The sequence below is a fragment of the Haemaphysalis longicornis genome, unplaced genomic scaffold, assembly GCF_048455015.1.
Source record: "Haemaphysalis longicornis isolate Haplotype H1 unplaced genomic scaffold, Haemaphysalis longicornis Haplotype H1 scaffold_8, whole genome shotgun sequence".
In the NCBI taxonomy this organism is placed as follows: Eukaryota; Metazoa; Arthropoda; class Arachnida; order Ixodida; family Ixodidae; genus Haemaphysalis; species Haemaphysalis longicornis.
Window position 1 is genome coordinate 135,069,387 of NW_027526445.1, and position 19,501 is coordinate 135,088,887.

The 19,501-nt window shown below is 46.7% G+C and overlaps 1 protein-coding gene across 1 annotated transcript in view; it reads right to left on the reverse strand.

The window, feature by feature from the left end:
- Positions 1–1,371, reverse strand: part of LOC144150240 (uncharacterized) — a 108,484-nt gene extending 107,113 nt beyond the window's left edge. Inside the window, exon 1 of the mRNA XM_077682094.1 lies at positions 823–1,371. The gene's annotated coding sequence lies outside the window, so the exon portion shown is untranslated. The remainder of the gene's footprint in view (positions 1–822) is intronic.
- Between the last annotated feature and the right edge of the window lie 18,130 nt (positions 1,372–19,501).

Here is a 19,501-nt window from a genome sequence, read left to right on the forward strand (position 1 = left end):
CCGGGGGGGAGGGAGGGGGGGGGGCAGCGAGGAGCAAAAATAACTCTGCATGTTAACAAACTATGACTGCAGATAATATTTTGTTTGTGGATAACTTAGGCACCATCTACGTGCGGCATTAATATCTGTTGTGACTAGAAACACCAGCCGTTTTGAAATTCAAGACAAACAATTTGGGAACGTATAGCGTGTACGACCTCACTTTTGAGGCTTTGCTTTTATTTTGTGTAAATTCCCTAATTTTGGCGTTTTTATTGTTGTTTTCTTGTTTTTTTTTGCTTCTTCATCTTTCCATATTTTTTGGTTGCAATTTTGTAGTGGGCCTGGCCGCTCCTGAAAGGAAAACCTGCGCCATCCCATAGCGTCCTTACTGGCGAATACTGCGCAATCCCGACAAATACTGTACTCGAGAGGACGGTTGAAGCGGTCCATACGTGAGCGTTTTTTTTTTCTTTTTCAAACTATGAATTGGCATTGATTGTTTGAGTTACCAAAAGTCTTTTATCCCCCCACTCACTCACTTTCAATAACAGCTGCGGTCCCCCATAACTATTCAGTAAAAGAAAGTACGCACATATTTTGCAGCCCACCTTAGTAATCCTTCAAACTGGATAAAGTACCACAAAAGTAATTTGAATAAACGAAACGATACCGTCAGATTATTTTAACTGACCGTTTAACGCAAGCGCAAAAAAGCCTGGCATCAGGCCAAAGATAAGGGAAATAACTGGAACTGTATACAATTCCTAATTACCTCAGTATCCGGATAATTGTCGCTAGAAGAAAAAAAGAATTTGCCGCAACATTGATTGATCTACTCACTGCTTAGTGATGATTATTCAGAAGTTCGCAGCCCCCACAGCTTCGGTCATGTCTTGATATTTGCACGTTGCAGTTGCAGCACTCCAATCGCGTGTAGTAGCCGGGTGAATGAAATCAAGGAAGGAACAACATCGAAGCACCGTATCCTTCACAGACAGTGCATCAATTATTTAAGGGGGATAAGCTGCCTCACGGTCCCTTTTTTTGTAAAACCTTCCGAGCCACACAGTTCTCTTCAGTCCGTTGGCACTGCACTCGCATAAAAATCCAGCGACCGAGCAAAACTGGGATGAATGAGTATTACACGACGTTGCACGCAAGCTTCAGTGGGGAATATATCACACGTAACCACTGCGCGCCGAATGAAACCCTATGAACGATTCAGCGCTTCTGCCAATCCTAAACACCAGCCAGTGCACTCTCCGGAAACTCTGCCCGTCGCGTGGGGAATAGCGTCGCCGCCCTCCTTTCACGACCGCGCACGGAGGTTCGGCCGCACCGCTGAACCCGCGCCTCCCGAATAGCCTCGCGGCGGCCGCTGCGCCGGCGTCGGAACGCCAAGAGGCGAACGCGCGGAGGCGACAGGTGGCGCGAAGATCGCGGAAAGAGAGATAAAGGGAAGGATATGGAAAAGGGGGATGTGGATTAAGAGGGCGGGGAAGCGCGATCGAAGCCAGAGGCCGGGACATTTTTGGCGCAGGGATTTGTTCGCGTCGGATCTAGCAGTTCGCGTTCCGGCTTCGAGCGTGTCTCCGACTGGCTCGATCTCTCGTAAGGTAAAAACGAATCGATAGACGCACGTCATTCGCGAAGGCATCGAATGGCGCTGACACAAATAGGAAATGGGGACGGTGTTGCGAAACTAGGGTTGCAGCAGCCACAATGTCTTTGTACATGTGTGTGTGTGTAAGCAGCCAGAACGATGGTGCAGACTGTACTCTTTTTTTCTTTCTTCTTAATTCCCTATGCCAGTAAACAAAAAATGAAGCAAAGCTGAGGGTTTTTTTTTTATTTTGGTCATCACTGGTGACAGCCATTTTGCAAAAAATTTTGCAGCAAAGTTTTGTTTCATACACAAGCTTTTTCCCCATTTCTTCAGTTGAAAACAATGCCACCGTAATAACTTTGGGGTTCCCTAGCTTGCTCTTTCGATGAAAACATGCGCCCGTATTATTTCTCGCTTGGTTTTCTCGCCCAGTTCTGGGGATGAGATCAGGTTTGTGTCACCGAATTTCGTGCTTGTGAGTTTATTGCTGCGAGGTGTATGGTATAGTGAGCATGAAACATGGCAATCCGACCACATTTGTACATTTTCAGTCCTGCGCGTTTCATTTCGTTTTTTTTTTAAGTGCGAATGCACTTCTTAAGCGACCCTGAATCACGCGTCCACCACCGTCCGTCCCTCCGCACCACATACCCACTTAGGGCGATTGGCCAAGAAGAGATGGGGCAACTGTTCAGCTGGATGCATTTTGAATATCTAAATTTTCACTTTTGTTCGGCAAGCCAAGTGACACGTTTCGCACGATGGGAAAATGTATGAGCGCGCCCAATCGCGTTCGCAGCCAATGGTAACGTCACGCTGTGGTACACGCGTTGGCAACGAATAGTGACTTCATGCCAGCGGATATCTTAACCCTCGTTACCAGCCAACAGGTCGTCGCATGGGCGTAGCGACGGTATATGCAACGTCCTGCGTTTCATACAAACTTTGCAAGTGAGGGGAAAATCTGTGCTGACTTCACGCAGCTATGAAACCACTTGTTTTTAGCCAACTGAGCCAAGCACTGCACTTCTGATGGCGACTTCAACTGTAGTTGTTTAAAAACAATACCTGTGTACCTTGGTGATTGGAGAGATGTAGAATGGAGACAAAAACTGCCGCGTATCGGCTCCTTTCGTTTAAAATGTCGACGAAAGACTATGGTCCAATGGCGCTCAAGGAAAGTAAAGGCTTGCTTCTCTTTACCACTCACCCCTCATGCTGTTCCTCTCCCGTCTCGTTAATCCAAAACCAACACGGCAGATGTTTGCTGAAGTCAATTTAAATTTACCGCGCTCCAATGCTCCAAGTACGGTGTCTCGATGCCAGCGGTGACGTACGGAGGAGACACCCGTAAATTGAGGCACCCTTCCAAATGTTTATAGAACCACGCTGCCGAACTCCACGAGTGCTCCAAGGGGAACATGGATCTCATCTGGCGGGACCTTTCGTTGGTACTGCGGTTTCATTTCTTAATTAAGTGACACCAGGAGGTAGCGAAGGGCAACAGCGGGCGACGGTTTTTTGCCTATGATGTATTGTTTCATTTGCTATCACAAAAAGTAAGTATCCCCGAGTTTTTAAATAAAGGGACACTTCAGATATCGCTTATGTATTGATTTTCTGCCTTATATTTGCGTGCTGTGCTGTTCTGGCTCAGAGAGAGAGAGAAACAACATCTTTATTGCCATAAATGTTTACAAGTAAGAACATTGACAGCAGACCTAGACGTTTAAATTTGGCTTAGGGTATATATGACTATTGCGCAGCTTTTGTTTCACTTTGGCAGGGTGGCTGAATCGAGTCGCAGACAGACAAACACGCAGACAGATCCAAATGTCTGCGTTGATGTCGCCCAAGAAAAACTATCTTCTTTCATATTGTCGCGATGACGTTAAGACATTTGTACGGCGAAGTAAGGGTTTATTTACACGGCTTGGGTGAGTACCTTTCCTGAACTTGGTGTCCGAGCCACGAATCCGCCAAAAGCACCACGTTTTAGGTGCGGAGTACCTTACGAGGGCACAATGTCCGTCCACGTCCGTGCGCATAACATTGAAAATCGCAAAATTCACACAGGCACCGGCAGGATTCCAGCCTGTATCTGGTAGACCAGAAAGAGTTAGTGCCAGCCGTCTTATCCATTGGGCTACGACCGCGAGTTAGTACCCGAGAGTTAAATGGCTTATTCCCTCGCCTGTAACCTTGCAGAGTACATAGGACCTCCCAATGTCCGTCCGCGTGCATCCGTGCCCACACCAAGATCAAGCGAAAATCACGCGAAATTCGATTTGAGCCGTGAGTTGCAGTATCATTTAGGAAATACTCATGGAGCAACTCACGGCTCAAATCGAAGGACAGTCGGGCGCATATAGGATGTTACTCGGGGCGCAGCTAGCATGTCACTTCGAGTTCCCGTAATCCACACCCTCGCTGTCATCCCCGGAATGGAGATGCTGCCATTTTTTCTCCTCGTCGCCGCGATGTTCCCGCCGGCGGCCAGTGATTTATCCCGTGCCATATGCTGAGCATAACATTCCATAATTTCGGTAGCGTTAAATTTCATTCTCCACAGACGACACCCCCTGATGAGTCGCTCATCAGCCAGAGGGTATAAGTCTTAACCGGGCGACAACATGAACAGGTCGGGTGTTGCTTGATGGGCGCCCATTTGTTGTGAGTCGTGAGATCACGTAGGTCACGTGGCTTACTCGATGGAAATAAAAATTGCGCTAAAAGGACGGCACGACAGAAGAAGACACACCACACCGCGCAGCCTAACAATTTGAGTTGGTTTCCACGATCATATATACTAATGGAGCAAACACGTGGAACCAAGGGAAGTTACAAATACAAAACTAAAATCGCAAAAAACAAATAAATCAATATAAAAGACGGATACTTTCCCCCTGGCACACATGCCGTCTCCAACAGATTAGACCCCATCAAGAAACACGATTTCTTTGCCCAACAACGATAGTGAAGCAACACTAATGCAAACATCACCCGCGGGCACACTTTCACGTGCATCTGTTATTTCCTGCGTGAGCGAGTCACGGCTCCTCGCGAGCACTTTTTTTTTTCAAAAAATGGAGCCCACTTAGCATCCCGGAAATCAATTCCAAGATGCCCGCTTATCGAGTACTAACATTATTCTTGAGCTCACGGAGTCTATCATTATACATCTGCCACTTTGGCCGATAAATACATTTTTGCCGGGCAACGGAATCAAGAAAACCACACCCTCCGTGCAGGCAACGAACTTACTATGGTTCTTCGTGCGGCACCCATTTTCTTCTTTTCGAGTGCAGTTGGCCTGGCGACAAAGCTTTACTAGGTTGTCGGGTGCAGAAAAGGCCATAATCCTCCCTGTACGTCGAGCGATACGCTTGAGGTTGTGACTCAGCTGGTGGACGTAAGGAATCACCGCGATTTTCTGTTTGTCTCTGAGATTCATGCAGCCTGCTGGCCTCGTCGTGTCTCGCTCTACCAGCCTAGCCTCTTTAAGCACCTTTTGGGCTCCTAACACAAACACGTGTATGGTTAGCCGAAACTCGATAATCGCTCAGCTTGCTGAGCCAGGCTAGCCGCCATCATGTGCGGGCATAATTTTGATAAGGCATTCCTGCCGCACATGATAGCAATGGCTCTCTTATCCAGCCTGGAGTGGGAAGACCTGAACGGAATGAGTGGTTTGATCGCCCTAGGAACGTAAGAACAGAAGACATGGTTGCTGGTGAAATCCCGGCCCTTTTCGAACTGTGCGGCCATTACCTGCCACCCCAATGTTATCTAAAAAGGCGTAAAAACGAAGCCATGATTTACAAGCCGGTCACATCTTTTAGCTGAGAAACTGGAAAGGGCATACAGCACTTACCTGTGCAATGCGTCAGACCAAAATGTTTGTAGGGTAATGGAAGTTGGCCTTAATTTAGAGGTAATGAAAGAGCAGCGAAAACTGCTCGTCTTCAGTCCTTTCACTCAGGAATTCGTCATTATAAAGTTACCCTCAGGAAACATGGGAAATAAAAAAATAAGGCTCTGTTTCAAACCCTGCCGGGAAAAAAATTGTGCCATCATTGATAATGCTGCTGAAAAAGATGAGGAGCTTTTATTTCGTATTGTAGCTCTGTTTTTGCCGTCTCAGGTATGCAAGCAAATACGTGTGATTCATGTTTACTTTCTCTGGGCGAGCTTCAGATTGACGATGTTGTATTTTACAGCTACGGATATGAAACCCTACTAATCCGCCTGGATGTATCAAAAGCTTTCGGGCCTAATCGACTGCTCAACGCTCTCTTGAAATCTTGAGCTGACATAGTGTCTGCCTAATTAGTGATGATATTTTAAAATTTACTACGCGATTGTTTCCTACCGATTGATTGGAAACTGTCTTCCCGAAACGGGGCCTCAAATGACTGGTTACAATTATCTTCCCGTATTATTACAGCTGCGACATTTTTGAATATGTCTAGTACTAATCCATATGGAGCACTCGTAAGCCACTTCCTTATTCATTAAACGTCCACCTGCCTTCTGAAAGAACCATTCCTTTGTTACCCAGTTAACTGAACGTACTCATGAAGTAGCAGACGTAGTGGAACCGCCGAACCAGTGTCTACTGTGTTTTTCTAGGCATAGGGAAAGCATTTGTTCTGGTGCCAAAAAACTAACTATTGAGAATAAACAAGTGAATGCAAAATAACCTGCAAGTTAGAGGATAGATAGCAGAGTAGGTAAATTCAAGGTAGCAGTACGTCGTAGTGAACAGTAAATGTTAAATCTATTACTAGTGTGACGGAAGGGTTCTCTCATGCATAACTACGTCAATAGTTGTTGCTTCATTGTATATTAGTGACATTTTTGTCTCAATGTATATTAGTGACATTTTTGTGGAAGCCAAATCATCCACGAAAGTGTTTCCAGATGACTGCATTGTTTATGGAACAATGAACTGTGAAAATATTCGGGTTGCAGCTCAAGAAGCCTTTCAAAGCACCTATATATGGTGCTAAAAGTCTCTGATGCGACTGCAGTTGGGTAACATAGTGTGTATGACGTTCTGCAGAAGAAAAGCAGTCATTATCTGGCGATAAATTATTTAATTACGAATTTACGAATGTAAGATGTAGTATTATATCGGTGAGATCGCGTTTCTTCGCCGGCGTTAGTGTGCATAATTTTTGTGCATATCAAATACAAGCAAATCACCATAGCAAGTACCCTCAATAACACACTTTGCTGCACATAGAAGGTTATAATAAAAAGAAAATATTCCAAGAAAGCCAAGGTTTGCGGTTGTGCACCTATTCAAGACGAAATTAAAGATATAGAACATGTTACAGGGTTTTTGGAAGCGTTGCTTGAATTATCTCCATAGCATGAGCGCCAAACAAAAAATTTACATAACCTTACTTTACGAGCGCTTGCCCCAAAGAAAAAAGGTTTTTTTTCTTAAATTATGCTCAACCCCCCAGGAACGAAGCTTTTGTACGTCCGTACAGTATGAAAACAAGTGCACAATGCGTGGTTGGTTGAAAAGAGGAATCATTTTTAAAAATTGTGCGAAAGAAAGGGGGTATATATATAAAAATAAAAAAAGTATGTATGTATATATATGTATATATACATATATTTATATATATATGTAATGGAACTACACTGGAAACTATTTAGCCCAGTTTACCGCTTTTGCAAAAAAAATTGCAGCAGCTTGTACAAAGGGTTCACGCCTGGCGAAAAGCACGGCTGTTGCACCTTTCCCTACCTCGGATACTAGGCTGTTCCATTATCATCAGTAGCAACACCGCACCCGGCCGACTGCAGGAAGAAGGCCTCTCCCATCGACCTCAAACCGCTCCTGTCCCGCACCACTGGAATCAACTCCTTGCCTCTGAATTTCCATATTTTTACGGCCTAGCCTTTGGCGCCACGTTCTTTGGGTGAGCGGCGCCCCCGTCGTCTGTGTAACGAAGCGAACAGTGGCAAGACCAAAGAGTGAAAGAAATGAGAGGTGGATTCACCGTAGAGGCGCGAGACGTTTCTCCGAAAGTGTGCCTGGGGTTGAGGGTTGTATGCTGTGCACGCACGAGACGCTCCACTGCGCGACTCTTGACTTGAACGTCAGAAGGGCGGGCGGGTGACGATGATGGGCGTTCGCTTCCTAAGACGCAGTTCGCGGCCCCTTCCTGACACGCACTTCGCGCCGCCGAGGCTGAGGCTCACCATTGCTGCCATGGGGAGAACGCACGAGGGAGTTTTTTCTAGGGGCACTGCAAATTTCAGGAGTGAGTGCCTAACTGCGTGCAAAGCAACCGGCCGGGCGCTTCGTAATCCGCTGCAGCTAAACGAGCTTCCATAGCGCAGAACCAGCAACGCCGACACCCGAACAACCAGTGAGTTCTGAATAATGAGCAACGCAACAAGGTGATGGTATTTCGTCCGCCTCTCCAAATGCGTTTTTTGGAACCGTACTAATATGTCTGTCTGAAATTATTTGACTCAACATATTTTGCTTAGTCAAGAAAAACTATGCAACTGCGCCCAAAAATCGCAATAGAGGTATTGTTATCGCTAGCCATTTTTACCCCTGCAATACGTAATTGGCCTTCTTTCGTTTGTAGACCCATCTATTGGTGTGCAGTCAGTCAACCTGGTGGTACCCTGATTGTCATTTCGAGGAATTACGTCGGCAGCCGAACTCCATGTGTTTTTTTTTTATTTAAGCTAAGATATCTTCTGTCCAAGTTTGTTATCTTATAAGGTAGCTCGTTTCTTGCCTGTAAGAGTTACTCCGATCGTTTTTCGCTCTATTCTCGGCTGAACAAACTTGAGTTTTCTTTCAACTTGTTTCCGCCATGTTCCTATTTCTTACGTCATCACCTCATATTTATTTACAAACTTTCCTGTGAATGTTCTCTATGAATAGCCGGCAGGATCATCTTGTCTGCAGAATTTCACTACTGTGCCAAAGTGTACCGCGTTACCACGTGCTGTGACCCGCGGCAAACACCGGCGGCTACGTCCGCGCACTGAAACCAAAGAAAATGCTGTGTTCCTGAAATGCGATGACAGATCAGAGGAATAGATGCCTGTTTTATAACACGACAGATTACGATTCAATTCCGGGCATAGGAAGCCTCATTTTTTTCGATCCGGTTTGATGCACATGTCATTGTTCCGGACCGCTGCTGACCCGTGCCCTTTGGCCCTTTTCGGCGGCCCATTGATTAGATTCTTGGCGTGCCGGCTTACATGTCCTGGATTGGTTACCCGTGACCTCCCTAACCACATTTTTGATGAGGCTTGTGGGAGCTTTGTGCGACGTATGGATTCGTGTCGGGCTAAGCAGCTCTGCTCGGATTATTGTATCTGGAACGGAACACACAAAATCATAGCTTTATGTTTCTCAAGGTCAGTTTTTGAAACATGTTCTAAATTTGCAGTTACATTATACCATTAAATTGATTACATATTTATGGCTCGGAAAGAGATGTACGATCACGCTTAATCCCTCTCAACTAAACGATGAATTTTTGTATTGCAGTCACTCTGGTATGCTGCCTAAGCAAGAAATGTAGACGTCCAGGTGTGGTTAAATAATCTCCAAACTGTGCGCGTTTTTTTAGTAAAACTTCTATAAAAGCCTCTCGCAACTACAAGCGACACTAAAATCGCAAAATGTATGTACTTTTTGCATCTTAGAGGTGATTGCTTTGGGCCAAAAAAGCCTTCTCAGGACGTTAGAAGGGTTTCTTTTCGCGTATACCACATTTCAAGATGGTTTGAAAGAAACGATCTCGTGTCATCTCAGACCAGCGTTAACAATAACCGAAAATGTATAAGGGACCTCCTTGATGACTTAGAAATAAAACTGAAAATATCTATTTTCATTAGGGCAAATGTTTCACTCTCACGTTAAAAGTGAAGAGACACCGTTGTTGTCATCGACGTTACACACAAGGTTTCAAAACGGCCACTCCGCTTAAGAGAAAATAAATTGGGCTGGCGTGGTATTTGAGCACGGCAAGCAAGAGCGGCCGCTGGAGATGCGCTAACCATGGCGCTAAACCTGCCTGCTACCGGAATGAAGAAGAAATTAATCTGATTGAACGGTGCCCTGTGTAAGTGAACGCGACGACACGTAAATTAAACCGCTGCATGCGAAGGAGAGAGCTCCCTATGAGAAGGCTGTCCCATTTATTACACGAGTCTGCGGTCCGAGTAATTAGCTTTAAAAAGATGAATATAGGACAGCGACGAAAAAAAGTGGCAGTGGAAGTAAAAAAGGCGCGTTCCAAACTGCGCACGAAGTCGCCGGCTGCGCCGACACGTGCGGTATGAACAACAAACAAAGAGGACCGAACTCCGGCTGGCTCTGATGCAAGCAGGGTGAACGCGGACACTGCGAAGGCGGGAAATTCGAATTGTTCTGGCGAAACCTCCATTTTAGCCATCAAAAGAGGAGTGAGGAAAGGCGATGAACACCGTGATGGGTGGTGGCAGTCAGCGGATAACGGCGCCATAGCCCATTGTGGCGAATCACTCCTCTGCGATTTCGACAGCTTTTACGCTGAGTGGAATGGCTTTATTTTTTTTCTTCACTTCCCTTTCTTTGTCTTTTTGCAGCGAATTACTCCGACGAGCAGACTAGCTGGAATTAATGGGGCAGCTTCCTGACAGGGACAACTCTCTTCCGCATGCACCCATTCAATCTACCTGTCGTCGCGTTCACGGCAATATGGCCAACATCAATCAGCTTAACATTCTTTTTCGATTAGCACCATGGTTACCACACCTGCTGCTGCCGCCCTGGCTATCCGGGTTCAAATACCACGTGAGGCCAATTTACTTTGTCTTAACAGGGGCTGCCGTTTTGTACCCTTTGTGTTGACGAAGATAACGATATCTACAGCGACTTTTCCCGTTTAATGTGACACCGAAACTTTCGCCCAAATGAAACCAAATATTTTCATTTTCAATTGGATAACCTGACCCTTGTTATATAATGGACGGTTATATAACCCTTGTTATATAGTGGTCAACGTTGTTCTGACAAGAAGTAGGTTCATTTCTCTGAACGCATCTGTAAACGCGGTATATGCAAAAAGAAACCTTTCCGACGACGTCCTAAAAAGACTTTTTTGGCCCATAACAATGATCTTCAAGTTAACCACGAGGACATATATTTTATAATGTTTAGAGTATCGCTGGTAGTTGTAAGAACCTGTTATTGAAACTTCTCGAAATTCAAATTAAACGGTGACAGTTTACAACTTTTTTGTCATTCCAGCATGTCGCACATTTCTTGCCTAAACAGTCTACGTGAATGAATGCGAAACAAAAATTTATCGTTTAAGTCAGTGCGATTAGGCGTACCATTACATCTCTTTCCGAGCCAAAAGTATGTAATAGATATAATTAAATCACGTAAATGGATATTTAGAACAAGGTTCATAAACTAGCGTTCCCAAACATAAACCAATCTTTCTGTGTGTTCCGTTCCAGACCCGATATTTGGAGCAGACCAGCATATCCCGACGCACATCCATCCGTCGCACCAGAACCAGCCAAAACCTCATAAAAAAAGTGGTTAGAGAGGTCCTGTGTACTGAACCCTGGACATGTAAGCCGTGACACCATGAACGTAACAACTGCTTCACTCGAAAGGCTCAAGGGGTACGGGCTAGCAGCGCTTCGGAACAATGACATGGGCAACCAATAGGAACGAAAACAACAATTCTTCCCGGGATTGGAATCGAACGTGAATCCTTCGCCGTTTAAAACAGGCATCTGTGCATATTCATCTGTGATCGGATTCCAGGAGCACAGCGTTTCGTTTGCGCTCGTAGCGTGGGGGTAGGCTTCGGCCTTTGCCGTGGGTCCTAGCTCGTGCTAACGTGGTCCACTTTGGGAGAGATGTCAAAGTCTGTGCACAAAACGATGCGCTCCTGCCAGTCACGGACAACTCTCAGTCCCAAGTTTGTAATCAATGTGCGGTGATGACATATGGAGTGTTAAGGGAGCAGAAACAAGTTGAAAGGAAACTTAAGTCAGTTCAGAAACCAATGGAACGAAAAAAAGGTACGAGTGACACTTACAGACTGGAAGAGCTTCCTGAAAGAGAAGAAGCTAGAGATGAACATATCATAGTTCAAATAAAGAAGGAGGTATGGAGTTGGCCTCGCAACGTAATCCGACGAAATGACAATCCGTCGACCTCCCGCGTGACCGAATTAACATCGAGAGATAGGTCTTAAATGGAGGAAGGCCCCATTATTTAATGCAGGGAAACAAATGTTTGGCGATTAGGATACTGCGTATTGCGATATGCTGCATAGGTGTTTTTCACTGCAAAATTTGTTGAGACAAATGAGTTTTCTTTTGCCTAAACAAATTTTTGTTGAGGCATATTTGTACGGCTGCAGAAAATTTGTATTTGCAGTTGCTGACCGAACACTTCCACCGGTTGCTTACAATTTGTTCAGCACTCACTGTTGGTTCTAGAGTCAGCGGTGCTGAGTTTCCGCTCTGGCAGCTCATTCATCTGCAGCGGCTAACGAAGCGCACGGCGGGTTGCCTCGCTCGTAGTTCGGCACTCACTCCTGAGAGCTGCAGTGCGCTGAGACAGCACTCCCTCGTAGGTTCTCTCGACGGCAGCTAAGGTGAGCCTCTGAGTCGACTGCGCGAAGTTCGTATCAGCAAGAGTCCTCGAACTGCGTCTTAGGAAGCGTATGCACATCATCGTTCCCGCAACGCTCTTCTCACATTTTCGCCAAGTGTCACGCATTCGAGCGTCTCGTGTGGGCACAGCATAATGCCCCCTCCGCCCCGCGAGAGAAGCGTCTCGCGCCGCCACGGCGAACCGCCCACCCTCCCAATTTCGCGACCGTCTCCTCCGTTGCTTTCTTTCACCCTTCGTTCTAACCATTCTTCGCCCGGGTACAACGACGACGGCGACGCTGCTCCCTCCAAGAACTGGTGCCAAAGGCCTGCGACATAAAAAATAAGCCATTCCACTCAACGTGAAGTGCGCATCACTGATTCATCAATATAGGCGCTGGCGCCGTGATACGCTCACTTCCCCCAACGATGACGCTCTTCGGCGCTCAGTTTGCCACCTCTCTTGATAAATGGAACATAGGTTTCTCGAAAGCAATTCAAATTTCCTGCCTTCGCAGTGCTCGCCGAGCCCGCCGAGCGAGCTCAACTTCGTTCGTTATCGCGGTACGCCACCTGATTCTGGCAATTGCCTGAAATCATAGAGGGTTATGCGTTATTCGTTACAGCAAACTCGTTACAGCAAACTACGGCCACTAAAATGCTCTGCGCTTAAAAACGGAGGCAGGATGTAGTAAAAGATAAATACCATACTCCCTCTTTTTCTCATTTAAATCCCCCAAGCAGACTTTATTTTGCTACAAAAATTTGGGAACTTCCAAATCAACATTTGTGTGGGCCCTCAACTTCGCCAGCGAGGTGTGTCCTGCTTCCAAGTCATCTCTGCGCGTACGGTGACATCCGTATTCATGCACATGGCCACGTTATAGCACTCGGTTAGGAATTTTGTAGGCGCTTATGCGGTGTTTTCTTCTCAATTTCCCCTCGTTCTTGCCACTCCTAGTGTCTGTACTGTTTAATAGATAACTTTGGTCAGGTTAAGATATAGCCTCTATATGTCGCTTGGACGCCAATAAAAATATAAAAAGGGTGTGCCAACAGAACTGCTCCGCTATGGCCCTCGGGCACTGCAGTTAGAAATAAACACGTGGTGCCACGTAGTCGGGGAGGCGGCATTTTTTTTAAAGCAACATATAGATCAGTTCGTTTGGGAGTCCAATTAGAACGACAACAGGACAATTATTATACAAGTATCCACGACGTTTTAGAACATTCAATTTTGTTTTTTCAATATAAATATCCCGTTTGCAGGTTGTGTGGGAATACGACCTAAAATATTTTAGAAAGCGCACTTCTCAATAAAAGCCGACGAGAATACACGGATCAGCTGCTTGCGACACCGACGTAGGCAACGAATCGTCGCCGAGAAAACCATAAAGAAGCACAGAACTATACGTGCATTTTAGTACCTGCACGCTAGTTGCGTACGTGCGTACCTTACCACTGCGAAAAAGGGTGTGTTTCCGACAAATCAGAAAATGGGAATATTTTTGTAGCTATACCCCTTTAGCCCTCTGGTGTCCGTATGAGTTTGTATACGAATCCGGAAATACGTGGATTAACGCACGCATGGGGCTCCTGTGATGGAGTATTTGGCGACATACAGCGCCCCCTCGTGTCCGAAGCCTCTGCGTAGTAGAAAAGCAGACGACCCTCGCTGCCTTCCATGTTTTTATAAGCCAGAGGAAAAGTTAGCTGTGCTGCATTTAATGGCGTTGTATTGGATTTACATTACTGCCTACAAAAAAAAATCGCCCTTAAAGTAGTTGCAGAGTTAGGCAAAACAAAATATTATAGGCTACATCAAGCCGATTTATCGGCTTTCTTTTGAGCGAGCTTTCGCTATCGCCGCGACGGGGCACAGTATCGCCACGTCGGGTGGTCTAACCAGAGGAGTGAAACTTCCTATACCTTGCATGGGACGCGTTATTTGCTCGCAGCGCCGGACCAACCCCTGGTGTTTGGGGGCGGCACTAAAAACATGGCGGCGGGTTGTAGATATGCATTGGGAGACGCCCTCTTGATGAGGACTGAAAAGCCGAGCGGGATGGTTGGGGGAGGGGGCGATTTAGCGCCAATTCAAAAGACGTTCAGATGGCCAGCGCCCGACATTGTTCCAGTTGCGTAACCCGTCACATTACCAAAAGGGCAATTGTTTTGTTTTGATTCATGAAGTTTAGCGGGTGCACTTCTTTTTGCACCTCGTATTCTAAGTAGGACGTTGTTTTGGTTTATTAGTAGACACAATCTAGACAAGAATAAAGAGTGCAGTTTTCTTAATGTTTATTACCTAAATGTACCATTCATACAGTAAAAACACAACTGAATGTTTTCCGCTGTTAGTCGCATACAAAAGTGTAGGGCACATGGTCGCGTGCTAATAACCAGGTATCCAGCCAGTCCATATCCGACCATTGCCTTGTTTGTCTAAGGTCCGCGTAGTCTCTGCTGGTGAAATAGGCAGAATACAGCTGGTAGCTGCTGTGGGTCGGACGAGGTAGTAAATGAGCCAGTTCCTGCCTTCTCGCACACTGGAGCCAAACACGAGATCTGGAACATGAATAAGCACGTGTGTATATTTGTGTTAAAATGAATACCAGCTTTTATCATGTTTCGGCCGCACATACGATAGATTTGAGTGAAAACGGGCATCTTTATTCGAAATAAATGTTTTCTGATATATTAGGAGTCTTTCTTCCTTCAATTGATTTTGGCTACAAAGGCGGCTTGTGACAACACCAATCGCAAAGGAAATTTTTAACTTAAGATCAGCCTTTATTATTAAGGGACGAGGATACATTTTTCTGTCGGTGCGATAATAATATTTGGTGGCGAGGACCCACCTTTCCGCCTAATCAAAAATACACTTCTGGAGACAAAAGCAGCCATCCCACACCAGGTTTTCTAAACTATTAATTATTCATGTATACTTTCTCGCGCTATGTATTCCTCAGCTATGTCTCGGGCCCCGCAGTAAACCGGGTATAAACACCTTATTTAAAAACCTATAATAAATTACTAGATAGGTTAAGCCTGCACTGTCTAATTATGTATTCACGAGGGCGCGGGTTCGATTCCGGGCAGCGGCAGCATCTTTTCTGATGGAGGCGATAATAAAAAAACGCCCGTGTGTACGAGATTTCCGCGCACGTTAAGAGCCCCAGGTGGAGAAAATTAATCCGCAGCCCTCTACTACGGCGCACCTCAACGCCTGCGTTGCGTCGGCGCGTTAAACCCTGCAATCAATCAGTCAAATTATTTACCGGCTTATAGCTGTAACTGCGTTCTTGTCTTGTGAATATATCGTTCCTGTCCTCAAAGCTGAAACTCGAAGCACGGAACTAAAGCGTGAATTAGTAATTATAAGTCCTTAGATAACACTTATGATTGTATTATAAACATATAAAGTAATTGCTTAGTTTGCATATTTATTGCTGCAAATTCATTCTCCGATATGCCATGGATTCACGTGAAGACAAAATGCACAACACACAATTGAAACACATTAAAATAATTTAGGCAGTGTCTATTCTGCCGGCAACCGGGAGAATTTCTGAAATTAGTTTCTGCCGGCAGTCACGTCCAATTGGCTCTCCGAAGTCACGTGACCAAGTGCCGGGAGAATTCTTTTTTATAATTATCCCATCTGCCGTTAGAAATCTATGACGCAATTTTTCACGGCAGCCTGACTGCCAATAGGAGACTGGTAATTTAATTACGCCGGCGGGACTTCTCCCCACTGAAATCGCGATCGTTCGATAGTCGCGCGCAAGCGCTTTCAGTAGATGCAAAACTTCGTTGAATATTCGGGAAAATGTTTGGGATTAGTTGTTCCAGTGCGCCCATTCAACGTCGGCATGCGCAGTTATCTGTGTGTGCGGGGGGGGGGGGGGGGGCAGGATGGGGGGTTGCTTGACCCCCATGTGCGGCCGCTCGATCTTTGGGCAGAGCCCCGCAGAGGTGGCAGAATGAGCTGCCTGCACAGGCTGCTATCGTTTCCGGTAACAGTTTTATGAGAGTAGAGTTGAAAAGTTTGTGGCTGAATATTAAGCTGTGTACATTCTTGGACGATCATTTTCGGGAATATTTATGCGAGGACACAGCCAACCACATTCAGCTGTCTACGAGCCATAAGGGTAATCGCTCATACACGCCAGCATTAACCTCAAATCGATACAATAATTACCCTGCTCATCGGCAAGCTGCATTGTAAACTTTGAGCACCCTGAGCCCACCGTTAACAGGTCTGTATGTTAGCTGAAGCATACATTCGTGTCTAACATGTCGTTTCTTCGTCGTGTTTCCGTGAACGCCAGTAACGCGGCATTGGGAAGTAGTATTTACTCAACACGTTAGGCAACTTGAAGCATAGAATAATATTGTAACGGTAAACCAATTCTGCAACATTGGCTTGGCCAAGTGGATTGGATCAGCTGAAGAGGAGAAAGAGGATGCGGGAGCTGGGCTCTCTGGACAAGAGGAAGAAGAAGCCGGACCACTGCTCGCGTCGTGCTCAACGGTGCTTGACTTTTCCCAGCCTTCGGAGCCTGCGCTCTTGCCTTGATAAATCCCTCCCGGACGTAACAGTTTGGTGAGGTGCGGGTACGTAGCGACGACGGAACTCCCAGACTTGCGCTGAAGCCGACGCGTTGCGGGCCTACCACCAGCGCCAGATACCATGCCACCGGCTGCGGACAGCCGTCTTCCCAACTCTCCGCCAATGGCCAGCTGGTATCTGCAACGAGAACCACGAAACTTCTGTGGGTACGCTGAGGAAGACGTTGAAGAATGGCTCACCCATTACAGGCGGGTGAGCCGATGCAATCACTGGGATACACCTGCTCAGCTCGCTAACGTCGTTTTCCCTGGATGAAACAGCGCTCACTTGGTTCGAGAACAACGAAAGCAAGTTCACAACTTGGGACCGCTTCGTTGAAGAAATCACCGGTCGCTTCGGCGACCCCGCCGCAAAAAAAGAAAAGGGCCGAACAGACGCTGCTTCAGCGGGCGCAAATTCCTGGCGAGACGTGTACCACCTACATCGAGGAAATATTAAAGCTCTGCCGAGTTGTCAACCCGCAAATGTCGGAGGAAGACAAGGTAGGCCACCTCTTGAAAGGAATCGCAGGTCTATCATTTTCTGATAGGAAGAGAGAAACTGGAGTCAGCAGCGGACGTCATTCAGCAATGCCGCACATCTGAGGCATTGAAGCTGCGTCGCATTGCGCCAAAATTTGGTCGCTTGGCTAACGTGACTACCGTCGCCAGTGTTGACGACTGCCCACCATCTGACTTGGCCGACACCATTCGCCACATTGTGCGCGAAGAGCTGTTGCGACATCAAGAATATCGGGAAAGTTCCGACCGCGGCCGTAAGCGCGAAGGCTCATTGACAGAACAGGTGCAAACGAACGCTCTTCAGCCCTACAGCGCTGTTATCAACGACCAAACCTTTGCCTCCCGGATTGATAGTCCTAGGCGGGGTGGTAGCCGCATCCTCACTGACCGCATCCGCGAGGGCCCCGTTTGCTACTTCTGTGGCATTACCGGCCACATCTCCCGCTACTGCCGTCACAGACGCCAGGCGACAAGGTACGAACCACCACGCACGTTCTACCGCTCGGAGGCTGACGATTCACACTACAATGGTCACTATCCGAGAGGCTCTATTCCTAGAGGACAGCCGCCCGCGCGTCATCATTCGCCCGCTTCAGACCGGAGTCTTACACCTCCCACATTCCGCCAGCGACGTTCGCCTTCGCCTCGGCGCAGGTCGCCGCCGCCGGAAAACTAGATGGCGCGATCAATGGAGGTGAGGTCGCTAAGGAAACTGCGTCTAAGATTCTCCTCACCGGACTGCCTTCAACAGATTTACATTCGCCTGTCCTCATGCTAAAAAACAAAGTTGAAATTGTGGTTGATAATGTTCGAACAATGGCCTTAGTAGATACGGGTGCAACAGTGTGTTTGATGAGCGTTGATTTTAAAAAGAGGCTTGGACGTAAGGTAATGTTTACGTGGGACAAGGTGGTTACATTTCATGGTGTGGGTGGTGAGTGGCTGCACCCTCTTGGAGTATGTTCAGTGAATATCTCTTTCGGCGGCCACTTATTCAGAGCAGAGCTTACTGTGCTCCCGCGGACTACACATGACGTCATCTTGGGAATCGACTTTTTGAAGCAGTGTGGTGCTACGATTGACTTTAGAAGCAGAGAAATTTTTATAGACGGCACTGCCTTATCTGTGCTTGTTGAAAACCCTGCTGGCCACCAGACCGCTGCATTGGACACATTTTGCGTGTTGGAGGACACAATCATGCCAGCACGATGTGCCCTTTTTGTCCCAGTATGGTCCTGCGGAGCCCGAAATCGTGAAATTGACGCTTTAGTGGAGCCCATTTCCGAAAATGGTGCCGAGAAAAACGTCGTCGTTCCTCGCGCGGTTGTTACCGTTGTCCATGATCACTCTACGTTGTGGACTGTCAACTACTCCAGTGAGCCCGTCGTGTTGTCAAGAGGTCTCAAACTTGCCCACGAGATTCCGTATGCGTCCCCTTTAATAGCAGTTCTTAACGACGAGTTGAACGCATCCGTTAATACTTGCCCAGTGGACCCCTCCAAGTTCCTACACATGATTAGCGAGTCACTTCAACCAGATGAACGCCGTTCCCTAGCCGATCTTCTGTCCAAGCATGCAAGTGTTTTCGACTTCTGTCACAAGCAACGGCATTTTCCAATTCCGCCAAATCGCACTCAGCATTCAATCCATACTGGGGGAGCAAGACCAATCCGTCAGAAGCCTTACCGCGTTTCCGCGCCAGAGGGACGCCTAATCAACGCCCAAGTCCAGGAAATGCTAAGAAATGGCGTAATTCGAGAATCATGCAGTCCTTGGGCAGCACCTGTCATACTCGTCAAGAAGAAGGACGGCTCATGGATATTTTGCGTCGACTATCGACGCCTCAATGCTGTAACTAAGAAAGATGTCTACCCGTTACCCCGAATCGACGATGCCATTGATTGTTTTCATTCAGCTTCCTATTTTTCCTTTTTCCTCCGTTGACTTGAGATCAGGATATTGGAAAATTCCCAGTGATAAGGAAAAAACTCCCTTCGTAACGCCTGACGGATTGTTTGAATTCAACGTAATGCCCTTTGGACTTTGCATTGCTCCGGCCACCTTCGAGCGTTGTATGAACAGCGTTTTGCGCGGCCTCAAGCGGGAAATCTGCATGTG